The following is a 19,251-nucleotide window of genomic DNA, read 5'->3' on the forward strand; positions in this document are numbered from 1 at the left end:
CTGATTGACTGCTTTCAGAAGTCGAAAATAATACAGCCAGTCCACTACACTGCCAATCAAGATGCAGTCCTGTTGCACAATTTGGACATTCCAAGTAGTTAAGATAGCCTTCTGAACAAAGGAAAAACATTTTGCATTTGATATCAGAGCAAGTAGAATTAATACCAGCCTAAACATTAAGAGTATAAAAATCAGGATAGCAGCTACTTCAGTAGAGGGATGTGATAACAGGGAAGGACTGTGAAGAGGAAATGAGGAGTGTTTTGATATGATTGATGCATAAATAGGTATATTTCTATTGTACAGATGTATTGAATTACATGTTTTGACTTGTGCAGCTTTCTTTATTCATGCCTACTTCAACAAGTATACTTAAGTAAATGTCAGACTGGAAAGCAGGGGTAGAACTGTCAAAATTCTACCTTGAATCATTACAGGAATCAGGAAATGGCTCTTCAACAGCTGGTAGAGACAGGTCCAATCCTGCCCTAGGAAACCAGGCAAAGTTCAAAGAAAGCACATCTAACATGGCCTCAAAAGGAAGCCCTTCCCAGTTTTAGGGGAAGAATGTGAGGCTAAGTGTAGGATGGGAAGATAAATAGAGAAGAAGAATGTGGATGGCTGGCACCCTAGAAAGGGAGGTAGAAATCCTCCCACTGTGAAGGGGTAAGAAAGAAGATAATAAAGCCTTCCTCAGTGATCAATGTGAAGAAACAGAAGAAAACAATAGAATGGGAAAGATGAGAGATCTCTTCAAGAAAATTAGAGATACCAAGGGAACATTTCATGCAAAGCTGGGTACAATAAAGGACAGAAATGGTATGGACCTAACAGAAGCAGAAGATATTAAGAAGAGGAGGCAAGAATACACAAAAGTACTATACAAAAAAGATCTTCATGACCCAGATAACCACAGTGGTGTGATCACTCACCTAGAGCCAGATATCCTGGAATGCAAAGTCAAGTAGGCCTTAGGAAGCATCACGATGAACAAAGCTAGAGGAGGTGATAGAATTCCAGTTGAGCTATTTCAAATCCTAAAAGATGATGCTGTTAAAGTGTTGCACTCAATATGCCAGCAAATTTGAAAAACGCAGCAGTGGCCATAGGACTGAAAAAGGTCAGTTTTCATTCCAATCCCAAAGAAAGGCAATATCAAAGAATGTTCAAACTACCACACAATTGTACTCATCTCACACGCTAGTAAAGTAATGCTCAAAATTCTCCAAGCCAGGCTTCAACAGTATGTAAATGAAGAACTTCCAAATGTTCAAGCTGGATTTAGAAAGGGCAGAGGAACCAGAGATCAAATTGCCAACATACGTTGGATCACAGAAAAAGCAAGAGAATTCCAGAAAAACATCTACTTCTGCTTTTATGCCAAAGCTTCTGACTGTGTGGATCACAACAGACTGTGGAAAGTTCTTAAAGAGATGGGAATACCAGAGCACCTGACCTGCCTCCTGAGAAATCTGTATGCAGGTCAAGAAGCAATAGTTAGAACTGGACATGGAACAACGGACTGGTTCCAAATTGGGAAAGGAGTACGTCAAGGCTGTATATTGTCACCCTGCTTATTTATTTGCAGAGTACATCATGTGAAATGCTAGGCTGGATGAAGTACAAGCTGAAATCAAGATTGCCAGCATTAATATCAATAACCTCAGATATGCAGATGATACCACCCTTATGGCAGAAAGTGAAGAGGAACTAAAGAGCGTCTTGATGAAAGTGAAAGAGGAGAGTGAAAAATTTGGCTTGAAACAACATTCAAAAAAAGAAGGTCATGGCATCCAGTCCCATCGTTTCATGGCAAATAGATGGGGAAACAGTGACAGACTTTATTTTCTTGGACTCCAAAATCACTGCAGATGGTGACTGTAGCCATGAAATTAAAAGACACTTGCTCCTTGGAAGAAAAGCTATGACCAACCTAGACAGCATATTAAAAAGCAGAGATGTAACTTTGCTGACAAAGGTCCATCTAGTTAAAGCTATGGTTTTTCCAGTAGTCATGTATGGATATGCGAGTTGAGCTAAAAAGAAATCTGAGCATCCAAGACTGTGGTGTTGGGGAAGACTCTTGAGATTCCCTTGGACTGAAAGGAGATCCAACCAGTTCATTCTAAAGGAAATCAGTCCTGAATATTCATTGGAAGGACTGAAGCTTCATGCTGAAGCTAAAACTCCAATACCTTGGCTACTTAATACAAAGAACTGACTCACTGGAAAAGACCCAGATGCTGGGAAAGATTGAAAGCAGGAGGAGAAGGGGACGACAGAGGATGAGATAGTTGGATGGCATCACTGACTAATGGACATGAGTTTGTGCAAGCTCCGGTAGTTGGTGATGAACAGGGAGGCCTGGTGTGCTGCAGTCCATGGAGTTGCAAAGAGTTGGATGTGACTGAGTGACTGAACTGACTGATGCAGGGGTAGGAATCCTCCCAATATGGCAACTGCCATCAAGCCATAGTGATGGAAGGTAAGAAGCAAGCTTCCTTTCTTGTAAATCTACAGCAACACTTATGTGTCCTTGCAGTATACTTCAAAACCAGCAATCAAAACTACCTGAGCAGGGTTTGGCTCTATTTCTGGAGGATTAGGGTCAGTGCTGAAAACAGAACATTTACCTGGTATCTCTTTGGCTTAGGATGGATAATATATTCCTCAGCATAAAACACATTCCAAGTGGTCAGAAGCTGTACATTACGCAGAGCTCAGTGGCACTAAATTAAATATTGCCATTTCTCCAGACTCATAAACACACAGGGAAATCTGCTCCACTCCTGGTTTTTTTTTAAAGGTTCCAATATTTCATTAGGGAGAGATGATGTCCATCACATGGCCACCTGCCCTGCATAACTACTACATGGTAAGCTGCAAGCCTACCTACTTACTCACAAGCCACAGGCGATCAGATCTCATCACATTCTTGGTGAGAACACACCTAAACCCCCAGGTTCTTGCCATTCATATGCACAACCAACAAATCATTGAGTTAAATATGGTATTTGGGTCTATAATTTGAATGCATTTCCCACCTGGCCATACATACTCTTTGCCTCACTCACCTAGACTTTCCTCCCTATACTGCTCTCTATATTCCTTAATTTGACTCACCAACAGATTCCTTTAAATTCTTCAGAACATGTTCCCTATTCAATCTATATCTTCAACCTCTTCAACCTCCTTCCATCTCCTCACCTTAATCAAGACCTGCCTGTCCCATGAGGACATGAAGCTGTCAAAGGTGGATATTTTTCTCTCTTAATCTTTGAATCTCAGAGCCAGAAGCAGCCTTATTCCTCACCACTACTTCAAAACCATTTCTTTTATTCAAAAAAAAATCTCAAAACCCTATAAAACTCATACCATTATACATAAAACAATGCTACCTCTCCTAGTGGCTACCAACAACCAACCTCCCAGGTGGCACTAGTAGTAAAGAACCTGCCTGCCAGTGCAGGAGATGGAAGAGACACGGGTTCAATCCCTGGGTTAGGAAGATCCCCTGGAGGAGGGCATGGCAATCACTTGAGTATTCTTGCCTGGATAATCCCATGGATAGAGGAGCCTGGAGGCCACAGCCCATAGGGTCACAAAGAATTAGATGCCACTTTGCATGCACCCAGCACCGACCTCCCAGTGCCTCTTCTTCATTCATTAAAGGCTTTGGCCATGGCTCTCTGACATCATTTCCATTTCTATTCAGGTCATAATGTTTAGGGATGTCAACAATCACATGCATGGAATGTCTAATACTCTAGATCCACAGCTTTTTAACTTCTTCCAGTTTTCTCTCCCTCTGCCTCATCTAAGTCACTCACTCCCATGTGCATGCACTCAAGTTTAACATTACCAGTAACTGTGTCACTTCTGAAATCTTGATTCCAACCTCTCATTCTTTCTCTTACTCCCACTCAAACAATCTTTCAGCAAACTTGTCATCTCCAATCCATTAATCCCATCACCATTTCCATGTCCTCACTTCTTTACCCAAATTAGATCCTATTATCCAGCATTGTGATCATTCTCTTTCTTATATACTAACCCTTCTATCTCTCTGAGCAAGGAGTAACATCTCAACCTTGGTTGAGCCCAAGTATATCATTTTCTCACATGTAAAACTTAGCAGTTGAATAGTACTTGAGGAAAAGTCCTATTTAAATCCATAGTCACAAACCTCACATAGACACTCTATAGTACCAGGAAATCCTACATTCTCCTGATAAATTTGGTTTTACCATACCCATTTTGTAACTTTTCCATCTTTCTTCAAACATGCCATAGCCTCACTCACATACTCTTAGCACATGGACTTAGCACATTCCTTTTTGAGAAATTAGAAGCAACTGACTTGAATTCTCTAATCTTCTTCAAAAGATAACCAATGATCCCCCATGGTTGCAAATCCAGTGGACCCCTCTCTGCTCCTGTCTTAAACACTCTCTCTTTAAACACTCCCATCTCTAGGTACTCAGGGTGTTACGCTCTCCTGACTGTCTTTATATACACAATTGGTCAATCATTCTCAGTTGTCTTTGCTGTATCATCTTCCTCTTCTTGGCCTTTCATTGTTGAAGAGTCCCCATATTGAGGGGTACTCTTCTCTAAAAATAGTTTGTCCATCAAAAAAATCTCACCCTGGGATATACTTTGAACTATCATTTATATGCCAAGTTTATAGTTTCAGCTTTAACCTCTTTTGTGAACTTCAAATTGTTATATTCTCAACATCTTCATATAGTTCTCTATTAAAGTTCAAACTTAATATGACCCAGCATCCAGATTTCACAACCAAGGCCGGCTCACTCCACAGTCTTTCCTGTCCCAGTAAATAACATTATCATTCACCCAGTTGCTCAGACCAAAAATCAAGAGGCCATCATTCTTCCCACTCTCTCATCATTTATATTCAATCCAACACATGTTTTGTTAACTTATCTTTAAAATATATCCCCAAATCCATGCATCTCTTTCCATCCTTACTGCAGTCAGGATAAACCAAACCACAATTACCTCTCACCAGCTGGCTAATTGGTATTTCTGCTTTCGGTCTTGCCCTTTATACCTAAGAATCTACTAAACTCCAAACAGCAGTTGATTCTCACACATAAAGCAGATTGTCATTTTCCTGCTTAAATCCCAACAGTGGCTTCCCACCACACTCAGAATACAATTCCCAGTCCTTCTTATAGGTTATACAAACTCGGAGGATCTGGCCCCTGCCAATGTTTTAATCTCATCCTATACCTGTCTTCTCACCTTAATTGCCCGAGCCTCCTTTCTATTCCTCAAAGAAGTAATCCTCTTTCTCACTTCAGCATCTGTGTGTTTGCTGATTCCTTTGCCTGGAGTACTTTTTCTCAGCTCCTAATGTAGTTGGCCTTTTTTGGAATATGCCAATCTCAGGACAAACATCATGTCTTCAGAGAGGTCTTTCCTGAGAAGTCATTCCAAGGCAACCAACCTTTTCCCTACCACACCCTAACACACTGTTTTGCTCATTACTTTCATATCAAAACAACCTGTAATTATAGTTTTGTTTGTTTGCTGGGTTATTTTCTCTTTCTTTATTGGGTTATTTTCTTATTATCTGTCTACAATAGAAGCTTTTTGAGGGCAGGGGTCTTGTATTTTATACTGTAGAGCATATGTTCTACCTAAGCTTAAATGGCTTTGGAGTCCTCATTCAGTGCTCTAAGAATCACTCATCTATTTAGAGATCCTAATTTATGAGTTGAGGAATCTCTGGCCTCTTCTCTAATTGCTGGGACCAGTCTATATTATGGGGCAGTTTTACATATTGTCCTGCTAGTGTACAAGGGTTGGAATAGAAGTTTCTGACAAACTATCCTCTTGCTTTTATGTAATCAATTGCATATCAGAGAGTTGTACTTTTTCTGACATTTGACCCTTTAAAAACGACACTGTGAGTACTTGATTCTTTGATAGCTAGGCAGATAAATGATTTCTACTAAGTTATTCTGTGGAATACATACTATGGGGCATATGACTATATAGTCCAGTGGGGTATAAGGAGCGTGCCCCAACCAGAGACAACTCAACTGCAGAAACAATCCCTACTTTTCTTTTCCTTTTAAGGTAGCTAAAAGCATAGCTTGGAGGTATCTACAATCCAAGTTCTGTACTACCCTCTGCTTAACTATTCAGAAAGCAAGACTCATAACGAAAATAACCTGAAAAGATATTTTGTTGCTGCTCATATCAAGAACCAAAAAGAAAAAAAAAAAAACAAAACAAAACTATTCTTCAATTCCATTAACCAAATATTTATTCAGTGCCCAGTTTTGTTCTAGGTAGGCCTGCTCTCAACATAGGTGATACAATGATCAATAATATAGGAATCCTATTCTCAAGAAGCACACAGCCTGATGGGAAAGGATGGCAGAAGCTTTGAAACATAAATATCTCTACTATAGCTCTTTTACAATGCAGTGAGAAGTGCTGTCCTAAAGGTGCAAAAAGAAGTCAGAACACAAAGGAGGTGGGATTTATGAAGGCTTTTGCCAAAAAGAGACACCCTTGGACTACTATTTGAAGCCAATATCACTGGAGCAAAGACATCAATCATACACAAACTAACCCAGAGTGTATCTGGAGGTTTCAGCAATGGAAATGGAACACACTAGCTGTGGCATTTTCTATACTTGTTAGCAAGCTGAAGTCTAACTCTGATGTCCCTAGACTGTGTTTTTGAAAGCCTCATGCATCAGAAGCGTTTCTGTGTCCTTGAACTTTCTATGCAGTCAGAACTATGGAGTGACAGGGCAAGAGAATAACTTAGTGGAAATCATTTATCTGCCTAGCTATCAAAGAATCAAGTACTCACAGTGTCGTTTTTAAAGGGTCAAATGTCAGAAAAAGCACAACTCCCTGATGTGCAGTTGATTACATAAAAGCAAGAGGATAGTTTGTCAGAAACTTCTATTCCAACCCTTGTACACTAGCAGGACAATATGTAAAACTGCCCCATAATATAGATTGGTCCCAGCAATTAGAGAAGAGGCCAGAGATTCCTCAACTCATAAATTAGGATCTCTAAATAGATGAGTGATTCTTAGAGCACTGAATGAGAACTCACAAAGCCATGTAAGCTTAGGTAGAACATTCTGCTTTCTGAAGTCCAATTTTCCCCTCGTATGTAAAAGAATTTTGTAATTCCAACATCTGTGAGCTATCCTAAGCACCAAATGAGAAAATAGGTGCTTTGCAATATCACCTATGCATTTAGAAGTGCAATATTACATCTGTACCATACCACCTCCCCCCAAATTCGGCAGTTTCTCCTCTTTGACTCACAGGGCAGACTTTACTATTGACTCTTGTCTCACTAAGAAATATCAACAAATTTACCCTGGTTCCTTAACCAACAATGGAAACCCCTCCAAGAAATGTCCCTTTCAATAATCAGTCTCATATCATTCAGTAATATCTAGAAACCTTGCCAATGTATTGTTGAAAATTAATCCCAGAACTCTGAATATTAATATTTTTACCTAAAAATAAAAGACCTAGCCAGTGCAATAAGGCAAGAGAAATAAAATACATACATGGTGGAAAGGAATTATTAAAACTATCTCTATTGACAGATAATCTGATTGTCTGTACAGAAAATCCCAAGGAAATAAAAAAAAAATATATCTAGAATGAAGTGAGTTTAGCAAAGTTGTGGCTCCCCTGATACCTCAGTGGGTAAAGAATCCGCCTGCAATGCAGGAGACCAGGGTTCAATTCCCCAGTTGGGAAGATCTGCTGGAGAAAGGATAGGCTACCCACTCCAGTATGCTTGGGCAAAGTTGTGGGATACAAATTAGTGCAAAGACAATATAGGAAAGTCAATGGCATTTCTATATACAAGCAATGAAACTGGAAATTAAATTTTTAAATTTAAAAAAATGTCATTTACCACCCAAAAGTAAAGTGTTTATAAGTAAATCTACAAAATCAGGCAGGATCTGTACGTAGTAATATACAAAGCACTGATGAAAGAAATTTAAAAGCAAACCACATAAGTAGAAATATAGTTCATATTGATGGGGTTGGAAGACTCAATATTGTTAAGATGTTGATTCTTCCTACCTTCATCTATAGATTCAATCAAACCCAAACTCCCAGTAAAAATTTTGTAGCTCCTGAAGGTTTGACTACAAAATTCATGTGGAAATGCGAAGGATTTAGAGTAGCTAATCAAAATAACTTTGAAAAAGAAGAATACAGTTGCAAAATATTGCCTGATATTAAGATTTATTACAAAATTACATTAAGCAATAAAGCATGGCATTGGCATGTGCCTGGGTGCTGTCACTTCAGTTGTATCGGACTCTGCGTCCCCATGGACTGAAACCCACCAGGCTCCTCTGTCCATGGGGATTCTCCAGGCAAGAATACTCCAGGAGGTTGCCATGCCCTCCTCCAGGGTATCTTCCGGACCCAAGGATCAAACCAGCGTCTCTTAGGTCGCCTGCATTGGCAGGCGGGTTCTCTACCGCTAGCGCCACTCGAGAAGCGCCGCCTGAAAGAAAATACTCCCTACGGCCGCGGCAGTGGTGACCACGCGAGGGGCGGCGTCCCAGCCCCCGGGGGCGGTGCAGTCCGGCGGAGACTGGAGGGCGAGCCCGACCTCCCAGACCCCAAGGTAGACGGGCGACGCCCCTCGCCCCCACCCAGGGCTCTTGAAACCTCCGCGCCGGGACGCGCTAGGTACCTGGAAAGGGCAGGCGGAGGAGGCGGGGGCGTGGTGCCCCACGGGCCCGCGGCCCAGACCCTGACCACCGCGGCCGCCCGCGGGCCTCGGCGCTACCAGCCCGTGACGCGGGGCCTGCCCGGCGCTGGCCAACAGCCATCTGGAGTCCCTACAGCCGCCGCCACCACCCCCGACGACCTCCCCGCCCCCTATTTCCCCCGAAAAGGAGCAGAACCCCCCTCGCGCCCAGACGGCACCCTCCTCTTGCCCCACTGCCGTGGCCCTTCCCCGCACCCACGTCCCAGGCACCCTTCCCCCGCCACCGAGGGCAGAAGAACGCTCCGACGGGAAGCGTGGCGCAGTCGAGTAGGGCACAACAGAGGAAGGGCGCGAGAGAGCCGGCCGGCCGGCCGGTCGGAGGGCGGGGAGAGGCGCCTGGCGACCTGGCGGAGAGCAGAGCAAAGGACAAGCGACGACCGGCTGGGAAGACTGGTCCAGGGCCGGCGGCGACCGGCAGCCGAGCGGCCCCGCCCCACAGCCCGCGAGACGCACCGGAGGCTCCGGACTGTGCCGTCGCGACCTGGGGCAGTCGTGGCCAAAGGTGCGTAGCAGGAGGAACCTCGGCCCCCCAGCCTCGAGGTATGTAGCCGGGAGGTCGGGCGGGAGCGAGACGCCGCTGGAGACGACAACCCGGGGCCAGGGTCCGCCTGCCAGGCGTGGGTGGGGGGTGAGTGCGGGTCGAGTGGCGGGGACGGGGTGGGAGGAGGCGCCGAGGGGGCGACGGGGGTGGGGAGCGGAAGGCGAGGAGCCGCCTTCCCGCCCAAAGACCCTTTTCACGCCGCCCCCCATCTTCTCGCTCTCCTTCCCCTACCGGAAAGACCACTGGACCCGACCGCCGGCCGCCGGGCAGACCCTGTCCCTGCGCGGAGTGACGGGCCACCGGATGTCTACCTCCCTCCGTCCCATCCCGCTCCGCACGGGTGGAGGAAGCTCGCGAGCCGGCGGGCGAGGCCACCGAGCTGTTACCTAACAAATTGGCATCGAGATAGACAAATCCTCCAATGGAAGAAAATACAGAGTCCAGAAAAGAAAGTAGAAAATACTTGAATCTATACCTCATACCATATACAAAATTTAATTCAAAATGAAACACTGACCTAAATGTAAATCTTGAAACTATGAAACTTCTAAAACTAAGCATGAAAGAGAAATTTGCGGGAGGGGTGTGCTAGGCCAGACTACCAGCTCCCCAGGTGGCACTAGTGGTAAAGAACAGGCCTTCCAATACAGGAGACATAAGAGACGCAGGTTTAATCCCTGGGTTGGGAAGATCCCCTGGAGGAGGGCATGGCAACTCACTCCAGTATTCTTGCCTGGAGAATCCTATGGACAGAGGAGTCTGGTGGGCTACTGTCCACAGGGTCGCAGAGTCGAACACAACTGAAGCGACTTAGTGCACACAGCAGGCCAGACAACAATTTGTTAGATATAATACCAAAACACCAAATCCATTTTTAAAAAATGGATAGGGTTGGCTTCAGTAAGAACAAAACTTCTATCCAAAATATTGTTAAGAGAATGAAAGGATAAGAGAAAATATTAGAAAATCATGTATTCAGTGGAGGTCTTGTATCCAGTGTATATAGAAGACTCTCAAAACTCAATAATAAAACAATGCAATAAAAAGTTAAAAAAAATTTAACAGATGTATCAGCAAATAATTTATGTGAATGGACAATAAGCACATGAAAAGATTCTCAACATAATAACTTGGAATAGGCAGATAAAAACACAATGATGTGCCATTACATACTTGCTAAATGACTGAAATTAATACAGTGACCAAACTAAGTGTTGGTGAGTATACTCTAATATTTCAACTCTTCCATTCCCACTACCGCTTTAGTTCAGATTCTTATGAACTATTATACTGTATCCATTTACTGTTTAAATATTTCCTTGAAAACTCCCCATTTTTACTCCTGCCAACCTCCAGATGTTCTCCATACTGTAAATAGCATGTTATGGTCTAAATGTCTGCATCCTCCCAAAATTCACAGGTTGAAATTTTGATGCCTAATGTGACGGTATTAGTAGGTGAGGCCTTTTGGAGGTGATGACTCTATGAGAGTAGAGCCCTCATGAATGAAATTAATGATTCTATAAAAGAGAGCCTCCTTGCCCTTTTTCAGCTTGTGAGGATATGAGAAGTCTGTAACTTAGAAAAGGGCATTCTGTTGAAACCTGATCTCAGACTTCTAGCTTCCAGAAAAACTTTGAGAGATGAATTTCTGTTGTTTATAAGCCATCCAGTCTGTGGTGTTTTATTATAGCAGACAGAACAGACTAAGATAGAAAATTGGTACTGGAAGTGCAATTGCTGCTGTAACAAAAAAAAAAAAAAAATGAGGCTGCTTTGTAACTGAGTAATGGGCAGAGGCTGGAAGAGTCTGGATGTGCATGCTAGAAAAAGTCTTCCTTGACAGTGAATGGACTGTAAATAGCTATTCTTGTGAGGGCTCAGAAGTAGAAGAGGAGAACTATTGAGAATGCCTAACTTTTACCTTGTACCTCTCTTGCTTCATCAATATGCTCTACCTTACACTGTCTTCTCTTTTAAAAAAAAAAAAATCTTATGCTCCTTCCTCTTATGTATTTTATGCATCCTACTAGACAAAACTATGTTATTTTTCCTGAACACATTATTTTATTTCAGACTTTTGTGCCCTTTACAAATCTACTATTTTCTTTATCTAGAATGTCCTTACTTCTCTTGTCCAACTTATAATCATTTGTCAAGATTCTGCAACAGCATCATTTCTTCTGTGACCCAGTGCTCCAAACATTAGCTCTTCTGTGCCCATAACACTATGTTTCTTCAGTCAATAACAACTCTCTCAGTGTACTATAGGAACTAATTTATATATCTGCCTCTTGTACTCTACAGTGAACCCTTTAATGGTATGAATTGTAACTATACATTTAATGCCTATACAATTTTTGTGACTATACATCTTTTTTTGTGAATTGTAACTGTACATTTAGCTATGATTAGTGCCTAATTCCACCCCACTCCAGTACTCTTGCCTGGAAAATCCCATGGATGGAGGAGCCTGGTAGGCTCCAGTCCATGGGGTTGCTAAGAGTTGGGCATGACTGAGGAACTTCACTTTCACTTTTCACTTTCATGCATTGGAGAAGGAAATGGCAACCCCCTCCCGTATTCTTGCCTGGAGAATCCCAGGGACACAGGAGCCTGGTGGGCTGCCGTCTGTGGGGTCACACAGAGTCGGACACAACTGAAGTGACTTAGCAGCAGCAGCAGCAGCAACATCATCACAGGCAGTTTTGCACAGGTAAAAATGAAAAATTTAGACCACCTTCTGTCTCAAGTGGGGGTGTTCATGGGGTCCTGGCTTTCAGTTTCTCTTGCTGTCTGTTTAGAATGCCTCAGCCATTTACAAAATTTCTGAACATTTATTTGGAGGAAGTTACATAAGGGGTGCTGGGTGCTGCAAATCCAAGAAAAATTTTTTAGACACAGCATGATGTTATAAAATATGTATATCTTTGCTGTGGCCCTGAACTGATGGTGGTTTTCTCCAGGAGACTCCTGAGTTTTTTTGTCATGGTCATATATTATCTTCAAACCACGACCTTAGTAGTCCTCTGAGGAGCTTCACCTTACCCTCTCTAACATGTTTGGAGAGTTGGTTACAGCTGTGTGATTTGTGTTGTTAACATAAATCTGGCCCCTGAAGCATTGTGTTTTGGACTTTCCAGCCATGATAGATGGCTTCCCCAGAAGTTTCTGTCATTAACCTTATTGTTCCAGATGCTCCTCCCAACCACCTTGGGAGCTTCCTTTTTGTTGGAGATGGTTACAAGAACTGTGGCCCAACGTTAAATCAGTTAGGCAATAATTATGTGACCCATGGCTAAACATACCATTTCTGGCATGCCCCTCAGGGACACTTTTAAAATTCTTCTTTGAAACATATGTGAAAGTTTAGCTTTAGGTATTTTAGGAGCTTTGGCGACAGGAATATCATCTTTTTTGTTCCCAATAATTCTGATATGGGTAGAAAACTGGGTCTAGGCGCACAGTTAAGAGTGAAGTTAACTTTGGCTCAGTGTCTGAACTGGACTGAGGCCTAGTATGCTTTCTCAAGAATAATGACAGTTTCATAATTTTCATCCAGGAGAGACTTAGAGATGGCACTCTAGTCACAAGTGGATCCTAAAGGACTGGATTGGAAGCTACATTTGCAGAGCAATTTATATAAGATTGTGAAAACATCATTTGTCCACATCAGTGAATTGAGAAAAAGGGATAGATACTTGGAGGAAAGCTAAAGGAAAGCTTGTGTTCGTCAAGGAACACAAACCACTTCTGCTACTGCTGCTGTTCAGGGAAGAGTGCACTCTCCATAATGGAAAGTGTTTGGCTTCTTGATGCAATTATTGGGAAGAGTCTTTTGGGAGAAGGCTGTTATTGTTTTGTTTTGGGCCAAAATGCACAGGTAGTAGGATCTTAGTTTAGTTTCCCAACTAGGGATTGAACCTGGGTCTTCATCAGTGAAAGCATGGAGTCCTAACCAGTGGACCACCAGGGCATTCCAGAAAGGGGATTCTTGCTTAGAGTAGATTCTATTTTCCTCTATTTCCATGAATTGACTTTTATAGAAACCAGCTTGATCTCTGCCACTTCATGATAAAAATCCTATGTATGATTCTTAAATAATTCTGCTCCTTTCAGTTCAGTTCAGTTTAGTTGCTCAATCGTGTCTGTTTCTTTGTGACCCCATGAAATATCCAAGTTCTTGTTTATCAGTAGTTCATTCTTTTATATTACTTTGTAGTGTTCCATGGTACAGATATACGACAGTTTGTTTAACTAATCTGCTGCTGCTGCTAAGTCACTTCAGTCATGTCTGACTCTGTGCAACCCCATAGACAGCCCAACAGGCTCCCCAGTCCCTGGGATTCTCCAGGCAAGAATACTGGAGTGGGTTGCCATTGCCTTCTCCGTTAACTTTTAGAATATCTAAATTGTCTCCTGACTTTGAGTCTTTTTTATATCACCTATTTCTTTGCTAAAACTTTATATATCTTTTCTGCAGGTATTTTTTCATTTGTTTTAATCATGTCCATAATTGCTCACTGAAACATTTTTATGATGACTGCTTTGAAGTCTATTAGATAATTCTAACATTTCTACTACCTAGTTGTTAGCCTCCGTGCATTGCATTTCTCATTCAATTTGAGATCTTTTTAGTTCTTGGTATGATGATTTTCAGTTGAAACTTGGACATTTTGTGTGTTATGAGACCCTGAATCTCGTTTAAAGTTTTGTTTTATCTGACTTTCTCTGACTCTGGCACAGAAAGGAAGAGTGACACCACCTTGTTACTGACAGGTGGAGGTAGAAGTTCAAATTCCCACTTTGGCTTCCATTGACATCTGAGGATTGGAGGTTCCCTCAGATTCTCTACCCTGGATGGGGTAAAATTCCAGGCCCGTAAGTGGTCTCTTGCTGTCCAGTGGTGATGACAGTCCCCAGTTTCCTTTTGCCCTTCTTTGACGTCACCCTGGCAATGGAGTTGGGGCTGCCTTGTTACAGACCTGGGAAGATAGAAGCCTATGGTCCCCATTCAGCCTTGGCTGTTGTGTGCAGCGATGACACCACAGTTACTTGTGCCATATTTGACTGGAATAGAGCAGTTAATGTCTAAAAGGTTTCTGTCTTACTAAGCTGCCCCTTTCTTTGTCCTTAGGCTAGAGAAAGCAGGATTTTGCCGGAACTTTTCTTTTTGTCTGCATCTATTGGTATTTCCTGATTGCTGGTTTCTTCAGCTCCATGACTGGAACTTAGGAAGCAAGAAAAAAAGAAACTCAGGGAACTCACCTCTTTGTCATTCCTCAGACTCCTAGGCCCTTAGCCAGTCTGGCTGATTCTTTTCACCGTTCAGAGTCCTTTTATATTTGTTTTGAATATAATGTCTAGGATTTTTAGTTGTTCACAGCAGGAATAATAAGAAAATACATATATATTCCATGTTGTCAGAAGTAAAAGTCTTCAGACTAGATTTTGATGATTAGAAAAGGTCAGAGTATTTTCCCTCTACTTTTCAGATCAGTAATTTCTATTGTTCTCTTTTCAAGTTCACTGATTCTATCCTCTGTCATCTCCAGTCTACTATTGAGCCCATCCAACAAGATTTTTATGTCAGCTATGGTATTTTTCAGTTTTATATTTTGTTTCTTTTTTTATAATTTCTATCTCATTTTTGACAATTTTTTCTTTTTCTTTTCTTTATAGAGAATTTGTAGTTACTTGTTGAACCTATTTTCTAATGGCTGCTTTAAATTCTTTTTTTTAATTTTATTTTTACTTTATTTTACTTTAAAATACTGTATTGGTTTTGCCATTCATTGACATGAATCCACCATGGGTGTATACAAGCTCCCAATCCTGAATCCCCCTCCCACCTCCCACCCCATATCATCCCTCTGGATCATCCCCATGCACCAGCCCCAAGCATCCTGTATCCTGTATCGAACATAGACTGGCACTTTGTTTCTCACATGACAGTATACATGTTTCAATGCCATTCTCCCAAATCATCCCACCCTCTCCCTCTCCCTCAGTGTCCAAAAGTCCATTCTGTACACCTGTGTCTCTTTTGCTGTCTCGCATACAAGGTCATCATTACCATCTTTCTAAATTCTGTATATATGTGTCAGTATACTGTATTGGTGTTTTTCTTTCTGGCTTACTTCACTCTGTATAATTGGCTCCAGTTTCATCCACCTCATTAGAACTGATTCAAATGTATTCTTTTTAATGGCTGAGTAATACTCCATTGTGTATATGTACCACAGCTTTCTTATCCATTCATCTGCTGGACATCTAGGTTGTTTCCATGTCCTGGCTATTATAAACAGTGCTGCGATGAACATTGGCGTACACGTGCCTCTTTCAATTCTGGTTTCCTCGGTGTGTATGCCCAGCAGTGGGATTGCTGGGTCATAAGGCAGTTCTATTTGCAATCTTTTAAGGAATCTCCACACTGTTTTCCATAGTGGCTGTACTAGTTTGCATTCCCACCAACAGTGTAAGAGGGTTCCCTTTTCTCCACATCCTCTCCAGCATTTATTGCTTGTAGACTTTTGGATCACAGCCATTCTGACTAGTGTGAAGTGGTACCTCATTGTGGTCTTGATTTGCATTTCTCTGATAATGAGTGATGTTGAGCATCTTTTCATGTGTTTGTTAGCCATCTGGATGTCTTCTTTGGAGAAATGTCTATTTAGTTCTTTGGCCCATTTTTTAACTGGGTCGTTTATTTTTCTGGAATTGAGCTGCAGGAGTTGCTTGTATATTTTTGAGATTAGTTGTTTGTCAGTTGCTTCATTTGCTATTATTTTCTCCCATTCCGAAGGCTGTCTTTTCACCTTGCTTATAGTTTCCTTTGTTGTGCAGAAGCTTTTCATTTTAATTAGATCCCATTTGTTTATTTTTGCTTTTATTTCCAGTATTCTGGGAGGTGGATCATAGAGGATCCTGCTGTGATTTATGTCGGAGAGTGTTTTGCCTATGTTCTCCTCTAGGAGTTTTACAGTTTCTGGTCTTAAGTTTAGATCTTTAATCCATTTTGAGTTTATTTTTGTGTGTGGTGTTAGAAAGTGATCTAGTTTCATTCTTTTACAAGTGGTTGACCAGTTTTCCCAGCACCACTTGTTAAAGAGATTGTCTTTACTCCATTGTATATTCTTGCCTCCTTTGTCGAAGATAAGGTGTCCATAGGTGTGTGGATTTATCTCTGGGCTTTCTGTTTTGTTCCATTGATCTATATTTCTGTCTTTGTGCCAGTACCATACTGTCTTGATGACTGTGGCTTTGTAGTAGAGCCTGAAGTCAGGCAGGTTGATTCCTCCAGGTCCATTCTTCTTTCTCAAGATTGCTTTGGCTATTTGAGGTTTTTTGTATTTCCATACAAATCTTGAAATTATTTGTTCTAGTTCTGTGAAAAATACTACTGGTAGCTTGATAGGGATTGCATTGAATCTGTAGATTGCTTTGGGTAGTATAATTATATTGATTCTTCCAATCCATGAACATGGTATATTTCTCCATCTATTTGTGTCCTCTTTGATTTCTTTCACCAGTGTTTTATAGTTTTCAATATATAGGTCTTTAGTTTCTTTAGGTAGGTATATTCCTATTCTTTTCGTTGCAATGGTGAATGGAATTGTTTCCTTAATTTCTTTTTCTACTTTCTCATTATTAGTGTATAGGAATGCAAGGGATTTCTGAGTGTTGATTTTATATCCTTCAACTTTACTATATTCATTGATTAGCTCTAGTAATTTTCTGGTGGAGTCTTTAGGATTTTCTATGTAGAGGATCATGTCATCTGCAAACAGTGAGAGTTTTACTTCTTCTTTCCAATTTGGATTCCTTTTATTTCTTTTTCTGCTCTGATTGCTGTGGCCAAAACTTCCAGAACTATCTTGAATAGTAGCGGTTGAAGTGGGCACCCTTGTCTTGTTCCTGACTTTAGGGGAAATGCTTTCAATTTTTCACCATTGAGGATAATGTTTGCTGTGGGTTTGTCATATATAGATTTTGTTATGTTGAGATATGTTCCTTCTAGTCCTGCTTTCTGGAGAGTTTTTTATCATAAATGGATGTTGAATTTTGTCAAAGGCCTTCTCTGCATCTATTGAGATAATCATATGGTTTTTATTTTTCAATTGTTAATGTGGTGAATTACATTGATTGATTTGCAGATATTGAAGAATCCTTGCATCCCTGGGATAAAGCCCACTTGGTCATGGTGTATGATCTTTTTAATGTGTTGTTGGATTCTGATTGCTAGAATTTTGTTGAGGATTTTTGCATCTATGTTCATCAGTGATATTGGCCTGTAGTTTTCTTTTTTTGTGACATCTTTGTCAGGTTTTGTTATTAGGGTGATGGTGGCCTCATAGAATGAGTTTGGAAGTTTACCTTCCTCTGCAATTTTCTGGAAGAGTTTGAATAGGATAGGTGTTAGCTCTTCTCTAAATTTTTGGTAGAATTCAGCTGTGAAGTGGTCTGGACCTGGACTTTTGTTTGCTGGAAGATTTCTGATTACAGTTTCAATTTCCGTGCTTGTGATGGGTCTGTTAAGATTTTCTATTTCTTCCTGGTTCAGTTTTGGAAAGTTGTACTTTTCTAAGAATTTGTCCATTTCTTCCAGGTTGTCCATTTTATTAGCATATAATTGCTGATAGTAGTCTCTTATGATCCTTTGTATTTCTGTGTTGTCTGTTGTGATCTCTCTATTTTCATTTCTAATTTTATTGATTTGATTTTTCTCTCTTTGCTTCTTGATGAGTCTGGCTAATGGTTTGTCAGTTTTATTTATCCTTTCAAAGAACCAGCTTTTTGCTTTGTTGATTTTTGCTGTGGTCTCTTTTGTTTCTGTTGCATTTATTTCTGCCCTAATTTTTAAGATTTCTTTCCTTCTACTAATTCTGGGGTTCTCCATTTCTTCCTTTTCTAGTTGCTTTAGGTGTAGAGTTAGGTTATTTATTTGACTTTTTTCTTGTTTCTTGAGGTATGCCTGTATTGCTATGAACTTTCCTCTTAGCACTGCTTTTATACTGTCCCACAGGTTTTGGGTTGTTGTGTTTTCATTTTCACTCGTTTCTATGCATATTTTGATTTCATTTTTGATTTCTTCTGTGATTTGTTGGTTATTCAGAAGCATGTTGTTCAGCCTCCATATGTTGTAATTTTTAATAGTTTTTCTCCTGTAATTGAGATCTAATCTTAGTGCATTATGGTCAGAAAAGATGCTTGGAATGATTTCGATTTTTTGAATTTATCAAGGTTAGATTTATGGCCCAGGATGTGCTCTATCCTGGAAAAGGTTCCGTGAGCACTTGAGAAAAAGGTGAAATTCATTGTTTTGGGGTGAAATGTCCTATAGATATCAATTAGGTCTAACTGGTCTAATGTATCATTTAAAGTTTGTGTTTCTTTGTTAATTTTCTGTTTAGTTGATCTGTCCATAGGTGTGAGTGGGGTATTAAAGTCTCCCACTATTATTGTGTTATTGTTAATTTCCCCTTTCATGCTTGTTAGTATTTGTCTTACATATTGCGGTGCTCTTATGTTGGGTGCATATATATTTATAATTGTTATATCTTCTTCTTGGATTGATCCTTTAATCATTATGTAGTGGCCTTCTTTGTCTCTTTTCACAGCCTTTGTTTTAAAGTCTATTTTATCGGAGATGAGTATTGCTACTCCTGCTTTCTTTTGGTCTCTATTTGTGTGGAATATCTTTTCCAGCCCTTCATTTTCAGTCTGTATGTGTCCCTTGTTTTAAGGTAGGTCTCTTGTAGGCAGCATATATAGGGATCTTGTTTTTGTATCCATTCAGCCAGTCTTTGCCTTTTGGTTGGGGCATTCAACCCATTTATGTTTAAGGTAATTATTGATAAGTATGATCCCGTTGACATTTGCTTTATTGTTTTGGGTTCAG

General features: G+C 40.9%; 1 protein-coding gene across 5 annotated transcripts in view; it reads right to left on the minus strand.

The window, feature by feature from the left end:
* LOC132658832 (craniofacial development protein 2-like) overlaps nucleotides 1-9,710 on the minus strand; it is a 58,725-nt gene extending 49,015 nt beyond the window's left edge. For 4 of the 5 annotated variants that reach the window (XR_009598902.1, XR_009598901.1, XR_009598903.1 and 1 more), the window contains exon 1: nucleotides 9,582-9,710. The gene's annotated coding sequence lies outside the window, so the exon portion shown is untranslated. Of the gene's footprint in view, nucleotides 1-9,262; nucleotides 9,444-9,581 lie in introns of those variants that run through there. The other variant, XM_060408247.1, reaches the window with a different exon arrangement.
* Between the last annotated feature and the right edge of the window lie 9,541 nt (nucleotides 9,711-19,251).

This window comes from Ovis aries, chromosome X (assembly GCF_016772045.2).
Source record: "Ovis aries strain OAR_USU_Benz2616 breed Rambouillet chromosome X, ARS-UI_Ramb_v3.0, whole genome shotgun sequence".
Classification (NCBI taxonomy): Eukaryota; Metazoa; Chordata; class Mammalia; order Artiodactyla; family Bovidae; genus Ovis; species Ovis aries.